Source organism: Primulina eburnea, chromosome 11 (assembly GCF_022965805.1).
Source record: "Primulina eburnea isolate SZY01 chromosome 11, ASM2296580v1, whole genome shotgun sequence".
NCBI classification, from domain to species: Eukaryota; Viridiplantae; Streptophyta; class Magnoliopsida; order Lamiales; family Gesneriaceae; genus Primulina; species Primulina eburnea.
Window position 1 is genome coordinate 26,510,115 of NC_133111.1, and position 23,020 is coordinate 26,533,134.

Sequence of the window (23,020 nt, forward strand, 5' to 3'; positions counted from 1 at the left end):
TCTTGGGTTCTAATCCTGGGGAGGTAAAAACTCCAGTGCCTGGGCTGGAGAAGTTCTATGAGTAATGAGTAATGGGATAACCGTGAGGGGACTTAAGCCCAATCGGGAACAGCCCATGTGCATTACAAAAAAAAAAGGCGCCTTTTTTTGTAACGATCATGGGCCATTAGGCTGAACCAACAAAGGCCTCGGCCCATACCCACGCACCACTACTGGTCATGGGTCGTTAGGATGGTCCAACATGGGCCTCGGCCCATGCCCATGCACCGCCACTCATGAATATCCCACTCCCTGGAAAGTGGTTTCTTTCGCCTTCCCCAACACTTGAACCCAGGACCTCCAGGATAAGTACCTAGATTCCTAAGTGTTGGTAACCAGTTGAGATACTAGCCCAATTGGTTACCAACACTTAGGAATCTAGGTACTTATCCTGGAGGTCCTGGGTTCAAGTGTTGGGGAAGGCGAAAGAAACCACTTTTCAGGGAGTGGGATATTCTATGAGTGGCGGTGCAGGCCCATGCTGGACCATCCTAACGACCCATGACCAGTAGTGGTGTGTGGGTATGGGCCGAGGCCTTTGTTGGTTCAGCCTAATGGCCCATGATCGTTACATATGTGTTTTTAATAAAATAAATTTGAGATAGATCTTGTGTATGATTTATATACATTTGTTTATGATATTAAAAGCAAAATTTTGATCCATATATTCTAGCAAAGATCCAATTAATCCCAAAGAGAATTGAGTTAGAGCCCGGGTCCCCACAGAAATCTTTACAATTGTAAACATCGGGCGACCAAATAACTTTGCTGATGTTTTGATTAGAGCTAAGGGAACCGAAGCGGGCCTGATTAGGCAGAGAGGAGCTTCGTATGTTCCTCAAGCACCAAGACCACATCAACCACCTCCCAGATTTGAGGGTGGCAGCAGCAGTGGTGGAAAGAAAGATTTTCTGAAAGCCCGAGGGAAACAGTTTAAGAAGTCGGGCAGCAGTTCTTCTAGCTCCAGTGGTTCCAGACAGAGCCAGAGTTATACCGGGGCTTATTGCAGAACTTGCAGAGGGAAACATCCGACCGAGCAATGCCAGAGAGTGATTGGTAGTTACCGTATATGCAGACAACAGGGACAATTTGCTGGAGTCTGTCCATAGAGAGGTTCCCAGGGAGCAGAGTCATCTGGATCAGTGGCTCAGACAGATAGACGATCATCTGCTGTTCATTCTTTCCAACCGCCACCGAATATTAATCCGTCACAGCAGAGGCCAGGAGGAAGACAGACAGTTAGCAAACCTCCTAGACAGCAGGCCAGAGTATTTTGTTTGACAGAGGAGCAGGCCCAGGAAGCACCAGATGATGTCATTGTAGGCAACTGTTATTTATGTTGTTACCCTGCTTATGTATTGATAGATAAGGGTGCTTCCCATACGTTTATTTCTTAGCGATTTGCATTGATTCATGCATTGCTTGTTGAGTCATTATCTGATGTAGTGGCTGTCTCTTCTCCTTTTGGGACATGTTTGACATCAGTGAAATCTGTGAAACATTGTATGCAACAGTATGACGGGCTGAGATAGATTTGGATTTTATTGTACTTGGTTTGTCTGATTTTGACTGCATTATTGGTATCGATATGCTGACCAAGTACAGGATCTACCGTTGATTGTTTCCACAAGATTGTGAGATTCAAACCTGATATGGCTGACGAGTGGAAATTTTACGGTAAGGGATCTAGATCTAGATTTCCTTTGATATCTGTTATGTCTATGACTCGATTGTTGCAGAAAGGAATAGTGGGGTTCCTTGAATATTCGTTACATTGGCTGATTTACAAGTGGTGTGTGAGTTTGTTGACGTCTTCCCAGATGAGATTCCGGGATTGCCTCTGATATGAGAGATAGACTTCAGCATTGAGTTGGTACCAGGTACAGTTCCGATTTCTAGAGCTCCGTACAGAATGGAAACAATCGAATTGAAAGAGTTGAAAGAACAGTTGGAAGATTTACTGGCCAAGGGGTACATCAGACCGACTGTTTCTCCTTGGGTGTGCTCCAGTATTATTTGTGAGAAAGAAAGACGGTTCAATGAGACTTTGCATTGAGAAAGAAAGACGGTTCAATGAGACTTTGCATTGACTACCGGCAACTGAACAAGGTTACGGTAAAGAACAAATATCCTTTGCCTCGTATAGATGATTTATTTGATCAGTTGCAGGGTTCTTCTGTTTATTCCAAGATCGATATGAGATATCGATATCATCAGCTGAGAGTCAGGGATTCTGATATCTTGAAGACAGTGTTTAGAACAAGGTATGGACATTATGAGTTTATTGTCATGCCGTTTTGTTTTAACAAATGCTCCAGCTGTGTTTATGGGTCTGATGAACTGTGTCTTTCATATCTCGATGATTTCGTGATTATATTCATTGATGATATATTGATTTATTCGAAGAATATGATTGATCATGCCGAACATTTGAGGATTGTTTTGAAAACTTTGAGGGCTGAGAAATTATATGCAAAACTGTCCAAATGAGAATTTTGGCTGAGACAGGTGGTATTTCTGGGCACATTTTATCTGGAGATGGGATTTCTGTTGATCCTATCAAGGTTGAAGCCGTGATCAGTTGGCCGAGACCGACATCTGTGCCAGAGATACGCAGCTTTATGGGTTTGGCAGGATATTATCGTCGATTTATTAAAGATTTCTCTAGTATTGCCAAACCAATTACGCAATTGACTCAGAAGAATGCACCATTTGTTTGGTCAGAAGACTGTGAGTCCAGTTTTCTAAAGTTGAAGAAGAGATTGACCAGTGCACCTATACTGGCTATCCCCTCAGGTACTGGTATTTTGTGGTTTATTGTGATGCTTCTCACAGAGGATTGTGTTGTGTTTTGATACAACGGGGACATGTGATTGCGTATGCTTTGAGACAGTTGAAGCCACATGAGGCTCGTTACCCAATTCATGATCTTGAATTGACAGCCATCGTCTTTGCACTGAATATATGGCAAAATTACCTTTACGATGAGAAGTTTGAGATTTATTCTGATCACAAGATTTTGACATATCTGTTTTCGCAATCAGAATTGAATATGAGACAGCGAAGATGGCTTGATTTATTGATTGATTTTGATTGTGAAATCAAATACTATCCTGGAAAGTCCAATGCATCAGCTGATGCACTGAGTCGTAAGGTATGTTCTTTGTCCTTGTCGACTATTGGTGTCAAATTGATAGAAGATTGTTGTTTGTCAGGATTGGTATTTGAGACAGATTATAGACTGTTGAGATTATATATTGTTCAAGTCGAACCAGAGCTGATTTTGAGAATTAAAGCAGCTCACAAGGTTGATCAGAACATTCAGAACTCGATATCGATGGTCAGAGCAGGGCATCGATCAGAGTATCAGGTATGAGATAATGTACTGTATGTAAATAATCGTCTTGTTGTGCCAGATGTTTCGGATTTGAAACGACAGATATTGTCAGAAGCGCATAGCAGTCGATTCAGTATTCATCCTGGTGGCAGGAAAATGTATAATGATTTGAAAAGACAATTTTGGTGGAAACAGATGAAAGCTGATATTGCTGAGTTTGTATCCAAATGTCTGAATTGCCAACAGTTGAAAGCGGTGAGAAAGCAACCAGGAGAACTGTTACAGAGTTTGTCCATTCCTGAATGGAAATGGGATCACATTTCCATGGACTTTGTGACGAAGCTACCGAGATCCTGCCGAGGTTGCGTTGCGATTTGGGTCGTGATTGACAGATTGACCAATTCAGCATGATTCATTCCGTACAAGATGACGTACCGACATGACCAAATGGCAGAGATCTATGTCAGAGAAGTGGTCAGATTGCACGGAGTGCCGAAGTCGATTGTTTCAGACCGTGATTCTAGGTTTCTTCGCACTTTTGGTAGAGTTTACAGCAGGCTCTAGGTACGAAGTTACATCTGAGTTACCGCCTATCATCCACAGACTTATAGAAAGTCAGAGCAGACTATCCAGACACTGGAGGATATGCTTAGAGCTGTAGTGCTTGATTTTAGCACTAGTTGGCAGGATGCATTGCCTCTTTATGAGTTTTCGTACAACAATAGTGATCAGACGAGTATTGAGAAGGCTCTTTTTGAGGCGTTGTATGGTAAGAAATGCAGATCTCCTCTGTATTGGGACGATATCTTTGAGGTACCTGAAATTGGACCTGATATGATCAGAGATATGACAGAAAAATTGAAGCTGATTCAGAAGAGAATGAAGGAAGCTCAAGACAGACAGGCCAAATATGCCAATGTTTGACGTAGACCATTGATATTAGAGGCAGAAGACCGATTGTTCTTAAAGATTTCACCTTTCCGAAGAGTTGTCAGATTTGGCAAGAAAGGGAAACTGTCTCCACGATATATTGGGCCGTATGAGATTCTCAAGAAGATAGGAGATCGTGCCTATCCACTCCCATTACCGCCTTCATTATCTGGGATACATGATGTCTTTCATGTATCATTATTAAAAAATTACATGCCAGATGCTTCGCATATTATTCAGCCAGATGAGGCCGAATTAGATGAGACATTGAGCTATTTCGAAAAGCCGATTTAGATTCTCGATCGGAAGGAAAAGCAGCTCAGAACAAAAACAATTCCACTTGTGAAAGTTCAGTGGAGTCGTCATGGCATTGAAAAAGCTACCTGGGAGACTGAGTCTGATATGAGACAAAGATCCAGAGTTATTTCACTGATTTGAGTTTTCTGTTTAGCTTCTGTTATACCTTCTTATTGATATGATTTGATTGCCTGTGATTTCGGGGACGAAATCGTATCTTAGGGGGGGAGAAATGTAATGCCCGAGATTTTTATATTGGTAATCTTAAATTATTGATTTATGATTTGATATGATTATGAAGGATTGCTCCGAGACTCGATTTGAGGTTGCTTATGAGATTTGATGTGCGAGGGCAATACCTCTCGTGCACATGCGCGACACGATGCACGCACATGCGCGAAATAGGCAGAAGATCTCGCGCATATGCGCTATGATGTGAGTAAGCGCATATGCGCGAGTCATACGGATATATATATATATACACATATATTAAGGCTAATTCCCTCAGAATTCAAGGAGAGAAACAAAAGAAATTATGGGAGAAGGCTTAAGTTTCTTCAAGCAAGGAATTTGTGATTTAAGGAAGATCCGCCCGTTCGACTTTGAATCTGATTTCAGTGTTGTGATCCTCGTGTTAACGGCTTCAACTGGACGTAAGTTTCTTATGTTTTTTATATGATTTGAAATTATGGTATTGCCAGAATCGGATATGATTCATATATGATGTTCTTGACATGTTAGACATCGTATAATCGAAACCGGATTGAATAAAGATTATCATATGAAATTGTTATGATTTCAGAATGGATTTGACTGAAATTCGATATCATATTTTTACTTTCATTGATTATGAGTTATTGGAATTGGTATATACTGATTTTGTATTACCGGTATTTCAAGATTATACTGTTATGCGGTCAGAATTTGATAAGACTGAGATGTCTTGATTTGAATGGTATATTGATACAGTATATTATATATTGTCATTGCCAGATTGATATTGACAGGCTTTGAATTAGAGACTTCGACAAAGTCAGATTGATAGAACGAAAGGTATAAATAAATGTTAACCGGGAGATCGACTTGAGTAAGATTGGACTCGAGTTTCCCAAAAACCACATACGTTTTTTATTGCATTAATGTTTGCAATTCATGATATTGATATGATTAGTCTATTGAGTTATAGCAAAGTGTGTACTGAGTCATAGGCGGATATGCCAAGTCTTTGGCGGATATGCCAAGACACTGGATGTTTGAATTATATCGATGTTGCTTAGGAGTAGATCGACTCCTATCGTTGAGATTCGATATATGTGACAATGTCCAGGAACCGGGATCCCTAGATTAGAGATGAGTCGAGTCTGAGATGATGAGTCCAGAGTTTATCTACAGTTTTATATTGATACATGTATTTCTGATTTGATACATGCTATTGATATTTGTTTCATGCTTTTATATTTGTTTATGATTGCATGTATATATTGTTTATACTGGGATTATATTTTTACCGGAGTTATCCGACTATTTTCTTGTCTGTATGTGTACATTAAAACAGGTGGGAAAGGATCAGGGTTAGAAGAGGATGAGAGAGGACAAGTTAGCTAGAGATCCGGATCAGAAGTAGATAGGCTTCATCACTTGAGATGTAGCAGTTGAACCCTAGTTTGATTTGAATGTATCGAGTACAAGACATGTACTTTATGTTTGATATGTATATAGAATTGATTACATTACATTTCCGCATTTGTATTTAAAAAAAATTAAAAAAATTTAGACCTTGTTTATTTGACTGAACTTATTATTCCCAAAGATGATTAAGAAATGAATTAGTGTCCGGGTCCCCACAGCAGGTGGTATCATAGCAGTAGGTTCCAGAATTGTAGGTTCCTTAGACTGAGATAGAAGCTAGTGGGCGGGGTAGAATAAGTTTTATTTCCTTGCTTTTGATTGCTAGCATGTCTTACTGCTTTGAAATACATGTTTATCTGTATTATCTGATTTAGTTTGGTAATATGTATTATGGAGAATGAATCAGAACCGATTCTTGATCAGCAGTAAGATGATCAGAGGAGGACTGAAACAGGTTTGTTGTATTTGGTTGCTACCCCTTTTGGTAATCAGATATGCCTCCTCGAATAGTATCAGAACAGGGTAGTACTTCTGCGAATCCGATGGATGTGACAGCAACTCCGATGGAAAAGTTACTGAAGAGATTTCAGTCGCTAAAACAGTCAACCCTGAAAGGAACAGAGACTTCTGTTGACTGTGATTGTTGGTTAGATTATATAGAGACGCTGTTTGATTCGTTGGATTACAACGATGAGCGCCGAGTCAGAATGATTGGGCACCAGTTGCATAATGAGACAAAGAACTAGTGGATTACGACAAAGAGAGCTTTGGAGCATCGAGGTACGAATATCACTTCGAATGTCTTTAGAGCTGAGTTTTATCAAATATTCTTCCCATTGTCGTACAGGAAAGACAAGGGAGCTGAGTTTGCAAACATGAGACAAGGTCAGTTGAACATAGAGGAGTATGTGGCCAAGTTCTCTACCTTGTTGAGATTTGCTCCACATGTTGCCGAGAATGACGAGGCCGATGCCGATCAGTTTATAAATGGATTGAACCCTGAAATCTTTTCATTGGTAAACATCGGGCGACCGAATAACTTTGCTGATGCTTTGAATAGAGATAAGGGAACCGAAGCGGGCCTGATTAGGCAGTGAGGAGCTTCGTATGTTCCTCCAGCACCGAGACCACATCAACCACCTCCCAGATTTGAGGGTGGCAGCAGCAGTGGTGGAAAGAAAGATTTTCTGAAAGCACGAGGGAAACAGTTTAAGAAGTCGAGTAGCAGTTCTTCTAGCTCCAGTGGTTCCTTACAGAGCTAGAGTTATACCGGGGCTTATTGAAGAACTTGCGGAGGGAGACATCCGACTGAGCAATGCCAGGGAGTGATTGGTAGTTGCCATATCTGCAGACAGCAGGGACATTTTGCTAGAGTATGTCCACAGAGAGATTTCCAGAGATCCCAAGGAGCGGTGTCATCTGGATCAGTGGCTCAGACAGATAGACGATCATCTGCTGTTAATTCTTTCCAACCGCCACCGTCTACTACTCCGTCAAAGCAGAGGCCAGGAGGAAGCCAGAAAGTTAGCCAACCTCCTAGACAGCAGGCCAGAGTATTTGCTTTGACAGAGGAGCAGGCCCAGGAAGCACCAGATGATGTCGTTGCAGGTAATTGTTCTTTATGTTGTTACCCTGATTATGTATTGATAGATACGGTGTAAGGCCCGAGATTTTATTACTGTAATCTGAGATTAATCTGAAATGAATTATTCATTAATCAAGATGATTATAAACGGAACGGATCAGATCGAGAGAACCGAAAGAAGATTTGATATGAAGTGCAAAAAGAAGTCCCCGCGCACATGCGCGACATATATGGGCGCACATGCACGAGGAGGACAGAACCATGCGCGCACATGCGCGACATGTATCGGCGCCCATGAGCAAAAAGTACAGAAGCAGCGGCGCATATGCGCAACATATCCTGAATCCTTGGCGCATATGCGCGAGATGAAGCGCGCATATGCGCGAGGTGTTGAATTTGCCTTGGGCCGAGACCAGTAGGTCTTGCGCATATGCGCGGGTAATGTCGCGCATATGCGCGGGACGTGTTGCTTGAAAAATAAGCCACTTGCCTTGCATGCACGGGATGTATATATATATATGTATATAACCGATTCTCTCCATGAGAATTAAGGAAGAAAGAAAGGAAACGAGGGGAGAAGCTCCGAGTTCTTCCGAAAGAGAAATTGAATGTTACGTGAAATCTGTCCGTCTGTTTTTGAATCCAATTATAGTACTGAGTTCCTATCAACGTAGGCTACAACTCGACGTAAGTTTTGTTATGTTTAGACATGATTGGAATTTATGATATTGTCAGAATTGAATACGAATCAGATATGATGTTTCTGCTACAGTAGGCATTGTATAACTGAAGTCAGTTTAAAGAACAGACTGTTTCTGTAATTGTTATGATTTCTGGAATCGATTTGATTGAGATTCGATAGCAGATTTGTATTATCGTTGAAATTATGAGTTATACCGGTATTGATTATGAGTTCTGGTATTATATCTGCGATGTTGAGATTGACAGGGTTATCAAGACTGTATTATTATGCCGTCAAAATATCAGTCGATTTAGATTGATCAGATTCAGTAATGATCTCGATTATATCGTGATATCGTTGATATGAATTAGACTGTACTTTGTTCAGATATGGATCAGATTATATATTTCAATTTGAATATTGATCAGAACAGATATTGAATTGAGTTATATATTGATATTGTATTTATACGATTGTCATTGCCAGATTGGGTATGGACAGATCAGAATACACGACTTCGTCTTCGTCAGACCGGGAAGACAAAGGTATAAATAAATGTTAATTCGGGATTGCACAACTCGAGTTAGGTTGACTTGAGTTTCCCTAAATCATATACTTTATTTTATTGCATTGATATTTGAAAATTATCAGATTGATATGTTTAATCTATTGACTTAAAGCAGAGCCAAAGTTTGAGTCTAGGACAGATCGGCCTAGTAAGGGCAGAACCGCCGAGTCTTTGTCAGAACCGCTAAGACTCTAGACTTACGGTGTATCGATGAGCTTAGATGTAGAACGACTTCTATTGTAGACATTTGTTACAACATGGCGAAGTCTAAATTAGATCGGGATCCTTAGGTTAGAAAGAAATTGAGATAAGATAACAAGTCATTGACTTAAATACAGATTCGTATTGATTCATGTAATCAGATTGGATACATGTCTTAATAATGTTTATGCTTTTATATATGTTTATATGATTGCATTGATACATTGTTTATACTGGGATATTTATATCTCACCGGAGTTATCCGGCTGTTGTCTTGTTTGTATGTGTGCATGGCAACAGGTGGGACAGGTTCAGGGTCACAGAGGGAAGAAAGATCGCGATTAGAGTGGTGATTCCGGACTTGGATATAGATAGGTTTCATTACTTGATTGTAGTAGTTGAACCTAGTTTTGAATTAGATCCATGATATACAGGATTTGTATTATTATACTGGTTTGTATAATAAAATGATTCCATTACCTTCCGCATTAAAAAAATCAATTTAGACCCTGTTTATTCTAATTGATTAAATTAGTCCCAATGACGATTAAGAAGATGATTAGCGTCCGGGTCCCCACAACAGGTGGTATCAGAGCGATAGTTCCTTTATACTGAGATAGTCAGAGCGATAGATTCTTTAGACTAAGATAGAAGAGAATGAGCGGGGTAGAGTGAGTTTTCTTTCCTTGGATTTGATTGTTAGCATGGGATTGATTCTAATGTTTACTTACATTGTGTGTGCTAGCATGACATTATGCTTTACTGCTTTGAAAAACATGTTACCTAATTATCGGATTTGAATTGGTATTATGTATTATTGAGTATGAATCAGATCTGATTCATGATCAGCAGTAAGATGATCCGAGAAAGAATGGAACATGTTTGTAGTATTGGGTTACTAATGTTTTGGTAATCAGATATACCTCCTAGAAGAATTCCAGAACGGGGCGGTACTTCGGTTTAACAGATAGATATATCAGAAACTCCGATGGAAATACAGTTGAAGAAGTTTCAGTCGTTTCAAACACCGATTTTGAGGGGTACTGAGATGTATGAAGAGTGTCAGAATTGGTTAGATGATATAGAACTACTGTTTGATTTACTTGATTATTCAGATGAACAAAGAATTAAATTGGTGTTCAACCAGTTACAAGAGGCCGCCAGGAGTTGGTGGATTACCATCAAAGGAATATTAGAACAACGTGGTAGTGTGATCACATGGGAAGTTTTTAAAGCCGAATTCTATCGAAGATTTTTCTCAGTGTCGTATCGAGAGGACAAGAAAGCAGAGTTTGAGAATTTGAGACAAGGTCAACTGAATATTGAGGGATATGTTGCTAAATTCTCTACTCTACTGCGTTTTGCTCCTCATGTAGTTGGGAATGATGAAGCTGTAGCGGATCAGTTCATCAGAGGATTGAATTCGGAGATAGTTGCATTGATGAATATACAAAGACCTTACCATTTTGATGATGCTTTGAGTAGAGCGAGGAGAGCGGAGGCGAGTCTGATTAGACAACTAGAAAGGGTGTGTGCGATGCAACCCCAGACACAGCAATCCCCTCTCCGATTTGATCGCGGCAGCACGAGTGGAAAGCAAGATTTGCTGAAAGCTCGAAAAAAACAGTTTAAGAAGTTAGGGAGCGGACTGAGTGGTTCATCTAGCTCAAGTGGTTCTAGCCCGAGTTGTACTGGAGTGTATTGCAGAACTTGCGGAGGAAGACATCCCACAGAGCAATGTCAGGGAGTGACTGGTAGTTGCCATATCTGTAGACAGTCGGGACACTTTGCTAGATTTTGTCCACAGAGAGGTTCCCGAAGATTTCAGGGAGCAGAATCATCTGGTGGCAGTGAACGAAGAACAGCCCCAGGAGGCACTTGGTGGCAGGTACTGTTACTCTATGATTATGTTGCATATGTATTGATATATACTAATGCATTCATTATAAGTATTTTTGAATGAATTGCATTGATATATGTCGTATCGGTTGAGTCTGTTTGTACTGTAGTATTGATTCCCTTACTTTTTGGTAAAGAAAGATTGATATCAGAGATTGCTATGAAATATTGTATACTACAGTAAGATGAGAATGAGATCAAGTTAGATTATGAGGTACTTGTGTTTCTGACATGACCGCATTATTGTTATTAATTTGCTGAACAAGTACAGAACTATGGTAAATTCCTTCCAGAAGAATATAAGATTCAGACCAGATATGGCTGATGAGTAAAGATTCCACGATAAGAATTCTAGATTCAGAATTCCTTTGATATCTGTGTTGTCTATGACTCGATTTGTACAGGAAAGAGTAGATGGCATCCTTATGTATTCAGTAGACGTACTGAAATCGAGCCTAGCATTGGCAGATTTGCCAATGATATACGAGTTGGCTGATGATTTTCTAGATAAGATTTCAGATTTGATTTATATCAGAAAGACAGATTTCAGAATCGAATTGAGATCAGGTACTGTTTGTGCTTTAGAATTCAGCACAGGATGACATTAAATGTACAGAACGAATTGAAAGAGTTGAAAGATCAGTAGAAGAGTACCGACCAGGAGTTGCATCTGATTTAGTGTTTCTCTTTGGCATGTTTCAGTATGTTCAGAGATATTCTGTTAATTTCATGCTTGTTGTATCTATGATATTTTGATATACTTGCAGCGTCTGATTGATTGAATCGAATAATTGAAGATTGTATTGAATACTCTGAGAACTGTGATTATTGTATACAGAAATTATTCAGATATGAATCCTGCTTGAAACAGATTGTATTCCGTATATGCGATATATGAAGTTAGTATACCGATTGATTTTGACACAGTTGAGATCATGATCAGTGACTGAGAATGATACCGATATCAGAAAGATCATAAATATCATAAAATTTCAGAAATGTCAGAAATGTCAAAAATTTATTTTTGTCTGAATTGGCAGATTATCTTATATGATTGTTGTTTTGTATCTGCTTGAGAATTGTTATTGTTCTAAAACAGTATTTGAGACATCTTATATTGTTTGGGAGCATATTATATTTGCAGATGAGATATAACAGTTGATCAAAACGACATGAAGACATGATTGATTAATTAGAATGGACAGTATTGCCAGAGATTGCAGTTTTATGAGTTTAGTGAACTCACTAGATCAGTAGAGGTTATTGATATTGTAAATCTAATGTGATAGTACTGTAATTTTGAATTCATGTTTGAGACAGATTTTTTGTGAACCGTTGAGATTATATACCGTTCAAACTGAATCAGAGTTGAATTCGAGAATTACAGCAGTCCAGAAATTTGATCAGGATGTTCAGAACTAGATTTCGATAATCAGAAAAGAGCATTGATCAGAGTGACAGATATATGATTTTACTGTATGAGAATGATTATCTTGTGATGTCAAATGTTTCAGAATTGTATAACAGAATTTGACATCGATAGTCAGAACCGAATGCCAGGTAGGTATTTTTCTTTAATTTATATTGCTAACTGATTGTCTTTACCAAATATTTCGAATTTGAAATGACAGATAGTGTCAGAAATACACAGTAGTAGATTCAGTTTTCATTTTGGTAACCGAACGTGTATGATAATTCGAACAGATAGTTTTGATATAGACAGATTAAATCAGTTATGATAGAATTATACTGAAATGTTGGCAGAATTTGTACTGATATGTCTGAATTGTCAATAGATGAGGACAGAAAGATAGAAATTAGAAGATCTATTACAGAATTTGTATATTTTTGACTAGACATGGAGAGTTTATTTCGATGAATTTCGTAATGAGATCATTGTAATACTTTCCAGATTGTGATGTGATATGATTGTGATTGACAGATTGTTCAATCTATATCTATAGTTGTACCAGATAACGTATAAACATGACCAAATGACACAGATTGATGTCAGAAAAGTGGTCAGAATAACTAGAATGCCGAAGTAGAATATATCAGATTATGATTTTGCTTGAATTTGTATTTGTGGCAGAACATACCATGAACTCATTCCTATATTATCCACCGACTGACAGATAGCCAGAGGATACTATCCAGATGTTGGAAGATATCCAGGGAACGGCAGTGCTGGATGCTAGCACTGATTGATATGACATATTGTCGCTGTGTGAATTATTGTATTCAGATTACCAGATGAGTAATGAGATAGTTACAAACGAGACATTGTACAGTGAGTACTACAGATTTCTTTGATATAAGAATAATATCTCGGAGATACCTGAGATAGGATCTGATACGGTCAGAGATATGACAAAGAAAAGGTAGCTAATTTAGAAAAGAATGAAGATAGCTCAGACTAGACAGACTTAATATGCCAACGTCGGATGGTGACGATTGGTATTCGAGGCTGAAGATTTAATATATATCCTTGAATGGGATAAACAGATTTGATAACAGCTAATGGTAGTGATTTGTTATGAGCTGGGGTTTGGTATATACGGATGTTGTATAGCCAGTATTGCGAGATTGATTTTGTCAGAACCATGTTGAGAGATAGAATCTAATATCGGATTGAGATTTTAGAATAGATTCGTTGAAATGAGTTTTTCATTTAAACTCTGTATACCTTTTTTCAGATATATCTGAATTGATTACTTGCGAGTTCGAGGACGAACTCAGATCTAAGAGGGGGAGAAATGTAAGGCCCGAGATTTTATTACTGTAATGTGATATTAATCTGAAATGATTTATTCATTAATCGAGATGATTATAAACGGAACGGATCAGATCGGGAGAACCGAAAGAAGATTTGATATGAAGTGCAAAAAGAAGTCCCCGCGCACATGCCCGACATATATGGGCGCACATGCGCGAGGAGGACAGAACCATGCGCGCACCTGCGCGACATGTATCGGCGCCCATGCGCGAAAAGTACAGAAGCAGCGGCCCATATGCGCAACATATCCAGAATCCTTGGCGCATATGCGCGAGGTGTTGAATTTGCCTTGGGCCGAGACCAGTAGGTCTCGCGTATATGCGCGGGTAATGTCGCGCATATGAACGGGACGTGTTGCTTGAAAAATAAGCCACTTGCCTTGCATGCACGGGATGTATCTATATATATATATATATATATATGTATATAACCGATTCTCTCCATGAGAATTAAGGAAGAAAGAAAGGAAACGAGGGGAGAAGCTCCAAGTTCTTCCGAAGGAGAAATTGAATGTTACGTGAAATCCGTCCGTCTGTTTTTGAATCCAATTATAGTACTGAGTTCCTATCAACGTAGGCTACAACTGAACGTAAGTTTTGTTATGTTTAGACATGATTTGAATTTATGATATTGTTAGAATTAAATACGAATCAGATATGATGTTTCTGCTACAGTAGGAATTGTATAACTGAAGTCAGATTAAAGAACATACTGTTTCTGTAATTTTTATGATTTCCGGAATCGATTTGATTGAGATTCGATAGCAGATTTGTATTATCGTTGAAATTATGAGTTATACCGGTATTGATTATGAATTTTGGTATTATATCTGCAATGTTGAGATTGACTGGGTTATCAAGACTGTATTATTATGCCGTCAAAATATCAGTCGATATAGATTGATCAGATTCAGTAATGATCTCGATTATATCGTAATATCGTTGATATGATGATTGTACTTTGTTCAAATATGGATATGATTATATATTTCGATTTGAATATTGATCAGAACAGATATTGAATTGAGTTATATATTGATATTGTATTTATACGATTGTCATTGCCAGATTGGGTATGGACAGATCAGAATACACGACTTCGTATTCGTCAGACCGGGAAGACAAAGGTATAAATAAATGTTGATTCGGGATTGCACAACTCGAGTTAGGTTGACTTGAGTTTCCCTAAATCACATACTTTATTTTATTGCATTAATATTTGCTAATTATCAGATTGATATGTTTAATCTATTTACTTATAACAGAGCCAGAGTTTGAGTCTATGACAGATCGGCCTAGTTAGGGCAGAACTGCCGAGTCTTTGTCAGAACCGCTAAGACTCTAGACTTACGGTGTATCGATGAGCTTAGATGTAGAACGACTTTTATTGTAGACATTCGATACAGCATGCCGAAGTATAAATTAGATCGGGATCCCTAGGTTAGAAATAAATTAAGATAAGATAACATGTCATTGACTTAAATACAAATTCGTATTGATTCATGTAATCTGAATGGATACATGTCTTAATAATTGTTTATGCTTTTATATATGTTTATATGATTGCATTGATACATTGTTTATACTGGGATATTTATATCTCACCGGAGTTATCGGCTGTTGTCTTGTTTTTATGTGTGCATGGCAACAGGTGGGACAGGTTCAGGGTCACAGAGGTGAAGAAAGATCGAGATTAGAGTGGTGATTCCGGACTTGGATATAGATAGGTTTCATTACTTGATTGTAGTAGTTGAACCTAGTTTTGAATTAGATCCATGATATACAGGATTCCTATTATTATACTGGTTTGTATAATAGAATGATTCCATTACCTTCCACATTAAAAAATCAATTTAGACCCTGTTTATTCTAATTGATTAAATTAGTCCCAATGACGATTAATAAGATGATTAGCGTCTGGGTCCCCACATACGGTGCTTTCCATACGTTTATTTCTGAACGATTTGCATTGATTCATGCATTGCCTGTTGAGTCATTATCTGATGTAGTGGCTGTCTCTTCTCCTTTAGAGACAGGTTTGATATCAATGAAATATGTGAAACATTGTATGCAACAGTATGACGGGCATGAGATAGATTTGGATTGTATTGTACTTGGTTTTTCTGATTTTGACTGCATTATTATTATCGATATGCTGACCAAGTACAGATCTACCGAATGTGAGATTCAGACCTGATATGGCTGAGGTGTGGAAATTTTACGGTAAGGGTTCTAGATCTAGAATTCCTTTGATATCTGTTATGCCTATGACTCGATTGTTGCAGAAAAGAATAGAGGGGTTCCTTGAATATTCAGCTGACGTACTGAAATCGAGTCCATCATTGGCTGATTTACCAGTGGTGTGTGAGTTTGTTGACGTCTTCCCAGATGAGATTCCGGGATTGCCTCTGATTCGAGAGATAGACTTCAGCATTGAGTTGGTACCACGTACAGTTCCGATTTCTAGAGCTTCGTACAGAATGGAAACAATCGAATTGAAAGAGTTGAAAGAACAGTTGGAAGATTTACTAGCCAAGGGATACATCAGACCGAGTGTTTCTCCTTGGGGTGCTCCAGTATTATTTGTGAGAAAGAAAGACGGTTCAATGAGACTTTGCATTGACTACCAGCAACTGAACAAGGCCACGGTAAAGAACAAACATCTTTGCCTCGTATAGATGATTTATTTGATCAGTTGTAGTGTTCTTCTGTTAATTCCAAGATCAATATGAGATCTGGATATCATCAGCTGAGAGTCAGGGATTCTAATATCTTGAAGACAGTGTTTAGAACCAGGTATGGACATTATGAGTTTATTGTCATGCCGTTTGGTTTAACAAATGCTCCAGCTAATTTTATGGGTCTGATGAACCGTGTCTTTCAGAAATATCTCGATGATTTCGTGATTATATTCATGGATGATATATTGATTTATTCGAAGAATATGATTGATCATGCCGAAAATTTGAAGATTGTTTTGAAAACTTTGAGTGCTGAGAAATTATATGCAAAACTGTCCAAATGCGAATTTTGGCTGAGACATGTGGTCTTTCTGGGTCACATTATATCTGGAAATGGGATTTCTGTTGATCCTATCAAGGTTGAAGCCGTGATCAGTTGGCCGAGACCGACATCTGTGCCAGAGATACGCAGCTTTATGGGTTTGGCAGGATATTATCGTCGATTTATTAAAGATTTCTCTAGTATTGCCAAACCAATTACGCAATTAACTCAGAAGAATGCACCATTTGTTTGGTCAGAAGACTGTGAGTCCAGTTTTCTAGAGTTGAAGAAGAGATTGACCAGTGCACCTATACTGACTATCCCCTCAGGTACTGGTATTTTGTGGTTTATTGTGATGCTTCTCACAGAGGATTGGTTTGTGTTTTGATGCAGCGGGGACATGTGATTGCGTATGCTTCGAGACAGTTGAAGCCACATGAGACTCGTTACCCCATTCATGATCTTGAATTGGCAGCCATCGTCTTTGCACTGAAGATATGGCTACATTAGCTATACGGTGAGAAGTTTGAGATTTATTCTGGTCACAAGATTCTGAAATATCTGTTTTCGCAATCTGAATTGAATATGAGACATCGAAGATGGCTTGATTTATTGATTGATTTTGATTGTGAAATCAAATACTATCCTGGAAAGTCCAATGCAGCAGCTGATATACTGAGTCGTAAGGTATGTTCTTTGTCCTTGTCGACTATTGGTATGTCAAATTTGATAGAAGATTGTTGTTTTTCTGAATTGGTATTTGAGACAGATTATAGACCGTTGAGATTTTATGTTGTTCAAGTCGAACCAGAGCTGATTTTGAGAATTAAAGCAGCTCAGAAGGTTGATCAGAACATTCAGAACTCGATATCGATGGTCAAAGCAGGGCATCGATCAGAGTATCAGGTACGAGATAATGTACTGTATGTAAATAATCGTCTTGTTGTGCCAGATGTTTCGGATTTGAAACGACAGATATTGTCAGAAGCGCATAGCAGTCGATTCAGTATTCATCTTGCTGGCAGGAAAATGTATAATGATTTGAAAAAACAGTTTTGGTGGAAACAGATGAAAGCTGATATTGCTAAGTTTGTATCCAAATGTCTGAATCACCAACAGGTGAAAGCGGTGAGAAAGCAACCAGGAGGACTGTTACAGAGTTTGTTCATTCCTGAATTGAAATGGGATCACATTTCCATGGACTTTGTGACGAAGCTACCGAGATCCTGCCGAGGTTGCGTTGCGATTTGGGTCGTGATTGACAGATTGACCAATTCAGCATGCTTCATTCCGTACAATATGACGTACCGATATGACCAAATGGCAGAGATCTATGTCAGAGAAGTTGTCAGATTGCACGAAATGCCGAAGTCGATTGTTTCAGACCATGATCCTCGGTTTACTTTGCACTTTTGGCAGAGTTTACTAGGTACGAAGTCACATCTGAGTACCGCATATCATCCACAGACTGACAGACTGTCAGAGCGGACTATCCAGACACTGGAGGATATTCTTAGAGCTGTAGTGCATGATTTTAGCACTAGTTGGCAGGATGCATTGCCTCTTTGTGAGTTTTCGTACAACAATAGTGATCAGACGAGTATTGAGATGGCTCCTTATGACGCGTTGTACGGTAAGAAATGCAGATCCCCTCTGTATTGGGACGATATCTTTGAGGTACCTGAAATTGGACCTGATATGATCAGAGATATGACAGAAAAATTGAAGCTGATTCAGAAGAGAATGAAGGCAGCTCAAGACAGTCAGGGCAAATATGCCAATGTTCGACGTATACCATTGATATTCGAGGCAGAAGACTAGTTTTCTTAAAGATTTCACCTTTCCGAGCAGTTGTCAGATTTGGCAAGAAAGGGAAACTGTCTCCACGATATATTGGGCTGTATGAGATTCTCGAGAAGAAGGAGATCGTGCCTATCTTAAATCGTATCTTGGGGGGGAGAAATGTAATGCCCGATATTTTTATTCTGGCTAATCTTAAATTATTGATTTATGATTTGATATGATTATGAAGGATCACTCCAAGACTCGATTTGAGGTTGCTTATGAGATTTGATGTGCGAGGGCAATACCTCTCGTGCACATGCGCGACACGATGCGCGCACATGCGCGAAATAGGCAGAAGACCTCGCGCATATGCGCGATGTGAGTAAGCGCATATGTGCGAGTCATACGGATATATATATATATATATATATATTATATATATATATTATATATATAAATATATAAATATATATATATATATATTAAGGCTAATTCCAATAGAATTCAAGGAGAGAAACGAAAGAAATTCTGGGAGAAGGCTTAAGTTTCTTCAAGCAAGGAATTTGTGATTTAAGGAAGATCCGCCCGTTCGACTTTGAATCTAATTTCAGTGTTGTGATCCTCGTGTTAACGGCTTCAACTGGACGTAAGTTTCTTATGTTTTTTATATGATTTGAAATTATGGTATTGCCAGAATCGGATATGATTCATATATGATGTTCTTGACATGTTAGACATCGCATAATCGAACCCGGATTGAATAAAGATTATCATATGAAATTGTTATGATTTCAGAATGGATTTGATTGAAATTCTATATCAGATTTGTACTTTGATTGATTATGAGTTATTGGAATTGGTATATACTGATTTTGTATTATTGGTATTTCAAGATTTTACTGTTATGCCGTCAGAATTTTATAAGACTGAGATGTCTTGATTTGAATGGTATATTGATACAGTATATTCGATATTGTCATTGTCAGATTGATATTGACTGGCTTTGAATTCGAGACTTCGACAGAGTCAGATTTATAGAACGAAAGGTATAAATCAATGTTAACCGGGAGATCGACTTGAGTAAGATTGGACTCAAGTTTCTCAAAAACCACATACGTTATTTATTGATTGATATGATTAGTCTATTGAGTTATAGCAAAGTGTGTACTGAGTCATAGGCGGAGATGCCTAGTCATGGGCGGATATGCCAAGTCTGTGGCGGATATGCCAAGACACTGGATGATTGAATTATTTCGATGTTGCTTAGGAGTAGATCGACTCCTATCGTTGAGATTTGATATATGTGAAAATGTCCAGAAACCGGGATCCCTAGATTAGAGATGAGTCGAGTTTGAGATGATGAGTCCAGAGTTTATCTGCAGCTTTATATCGATACATGTCTTTCTGATTTGATACATGCTATTGATATTTGTTTCATGCTTTTATATTTGTTTATGATTCCATGTATACATTGTTTATACTGGGATTATATTCTCACCGAAGTTATCTGACTGTTGTCTTGTTTGTATGTATACATGACAACAGGTGGGACAGGATCAGGGTCAGAAGAGGGTGAGAGAGGACAAGTTAGCTGGAGATCCGGATCAGTAGTAGATAGGCTTCAGCACTTGAGATGTAGTAGTTGAACCCTAGTTTGATTTGAATGTATCGAGTACAAGACATGTACTTTATGTTTGATATGTATATCGAACTGATTACATTACGTTTCCGCATTTGTATTTAAATTTTTTTTTAAAAAAAATTAGACCCTGTTTATTTAATTGAACTAATTATTCCCAAAGATGATTAAGATATGAATTAGTGTCCGGGTCCCCATACCAAGTCCCTTGTAAATCAATCATACAGGCTCGCAATAAATCCTCCAAAACCTGAATCACTCGCTCCGACTGGCCATCTATCTGCGGGTGAAAAGCTGTATTGAAAGCAATTTCGTCCCCATGGCTGCATGTAAGCTCTTCCAAAAGGACGATGTAAACCTCGGGTCCCTGTCGGACACAATTGAAATTGGGATCCCATGCAACCGAACTATCTTCTTGATATAGAGCTCCGCATACTGCATCACGGAGAAAGTCGTCTTCAACGGCAAGAAATGCGCTGACTTAGTGAGTCGATCCACTATAACCCAAATAGAATTGGATCCACTGAATGACCTTGGAAAACCAACCACAAAGTCCATTGTAACATTCTCCCATTTCCACTCTGGGATGGGGAGTGGCTTAATCAATCCTGCTGGTTTCTGATGCTCTGCCTTCACCTGCTGACAAGTGAGGCATTCAGACACAAATCTGCGGATGTCTCTCTTCATCCCCGGCCACCAATACAAAATCTGTAGGTCCTTGCACATCTTGGTACCTGCTAGGTGAATAGAATACGGAGATGCGTGTGCCTCTGCTAGAATATCTTCTCTGATCGAATCAACACTAGACACCCACATTCTGCCTCTGTACCTCACAATACCATCTGACACTGTGTAGAGTACACTGCCCTTGGCTTTGTCCTTTAGTCTCCATTTCTGTAACTGTTCATCTGAAGGCTGGCCCGCACGAATACGGTCTAGCAAGGAAATTTGACTGTCAGATTAGACAGCCTCGGAGCTCTGCCCTTGCGATAAACCTCTAAACCAAACTTCTGAATCTCAAGGCGTCTGCGACAACATTAGTCTTTCTCGGATGGTAGCTAATCTCGCAGTCGTAGTCTTTCACTAACTCCAACCACCGTCTCTGTCTCATATTCAGTTCTTTCTGAGTGAAGAAATACTTGAGACTCTTGTGATCGGTAAATATCTGACATTTCTCGCCGTACAAGTAATATCTCAGAATTTTTAATGCAAAGACAACGGCGACTAATTCTAAGTCATGCATTGGGTAATTCTTCTCATGCACCTTCAACTGCCTGGAAGCATAATCTATAACCCGACCCTGCTGCATCAATACTGCACCTAACCCGAGCTTAGATACATCGGTGTATAGCACAAAATCACCTTGCCATGTCGGCATGGCTAACACTGGTGCTGAAATAAGAGCTTCCTTCAACGTATCGAAGCTCTTCTGGCACTCGCCACTCCACACGAACTTAGCATTCTTCTTGGTCACTGAAGTGAGTGGCACTGCTATAGACGAAAACTCCTGAATAAACTTACGGTAGTAACCGGGTAAACACAGAAAACTGCGAATTTCTGATGCATTCTTCGGCCCAACCCATTTCTTAACGGCTGCTACCTTGGCTGGATCCACCTCCATTCCACTGCTAGATATTATGTGACCCAAGAATGCCACCTTTTCCAACCAAAAATCGCACTTACTGAACTTCGCAAATAACTTGCAACTCTGCAAGGTCTACAAAACTGTCTTCAAGTGTTGACTGTGCTCCTCATGGCCTTTCGAATAAATAAGAATGTCTTCAATAAACACTATGACGAACTGATCAAGGTAGGGCTGAAATATTCAGTTCATCAAGTCCATGAAAATTGCTGGAGCGTTCGTTAGTCCGAATGGCATCACTAAGAACTCGTAATGCCCATACCTCGTCCTGAAGGCTGTTTTGTGAACATCTACGCCTTTCAACTTCAGCTGGTGATACCCTGATGGAAGATTTATCTTAGAGAACACCGTGGCTCCCTGTAATTGATCAAACAAGTCTTCGATCCTAGTAAGTGGGTACTTGTTCTTTATCGTTACCTTGTTCAACTCTCGGTAATTGATGCACAACCTCATACTCCCATCCTTCTTCTTTACAAAGATCACTGGTGCGCCCCACGGTGAGAAACTAGGGCGAATGAATTCCTTGTCTAGAAGCTCCTGAATCTGTTGTTTGAGCTCTAACATCTCCGTTGGAGCTAATCGGTACGGTGCCTTAGAGATTGGCACAGTGTCTGGCATAAGATCGATTGCAAACTCCACCTCTCATTCTGCTGGAAGACACGTGACGTCGTCAGGAAAGACGTCAGGGAAGTCTCTGACTACTGGCACCTCAGATAGTGACGGAGTGGGTACGTCAGGTGTTGAAATGATCGCTGGCCAAGAAAGCCTGACACCCCTTGGAAATGAGTCTCCGCGCCTGCATGCAAGAAATCATGCAAGGGAAACTTCTCCATCTGGCTGGTTCCAACAGAAACTGCTCCATGCCCCTCGGTCTAACCAAAACGGATCTCTTCTGAAAATCAATCAAAACTCTATTCCTCGTCAGCCAGTCCATTCCCAGAATGATATCGAACTCTGGCATTGGTAAGACAATCAAGTCGGCATACACTAGGTGGCAGTGTAATTCCAG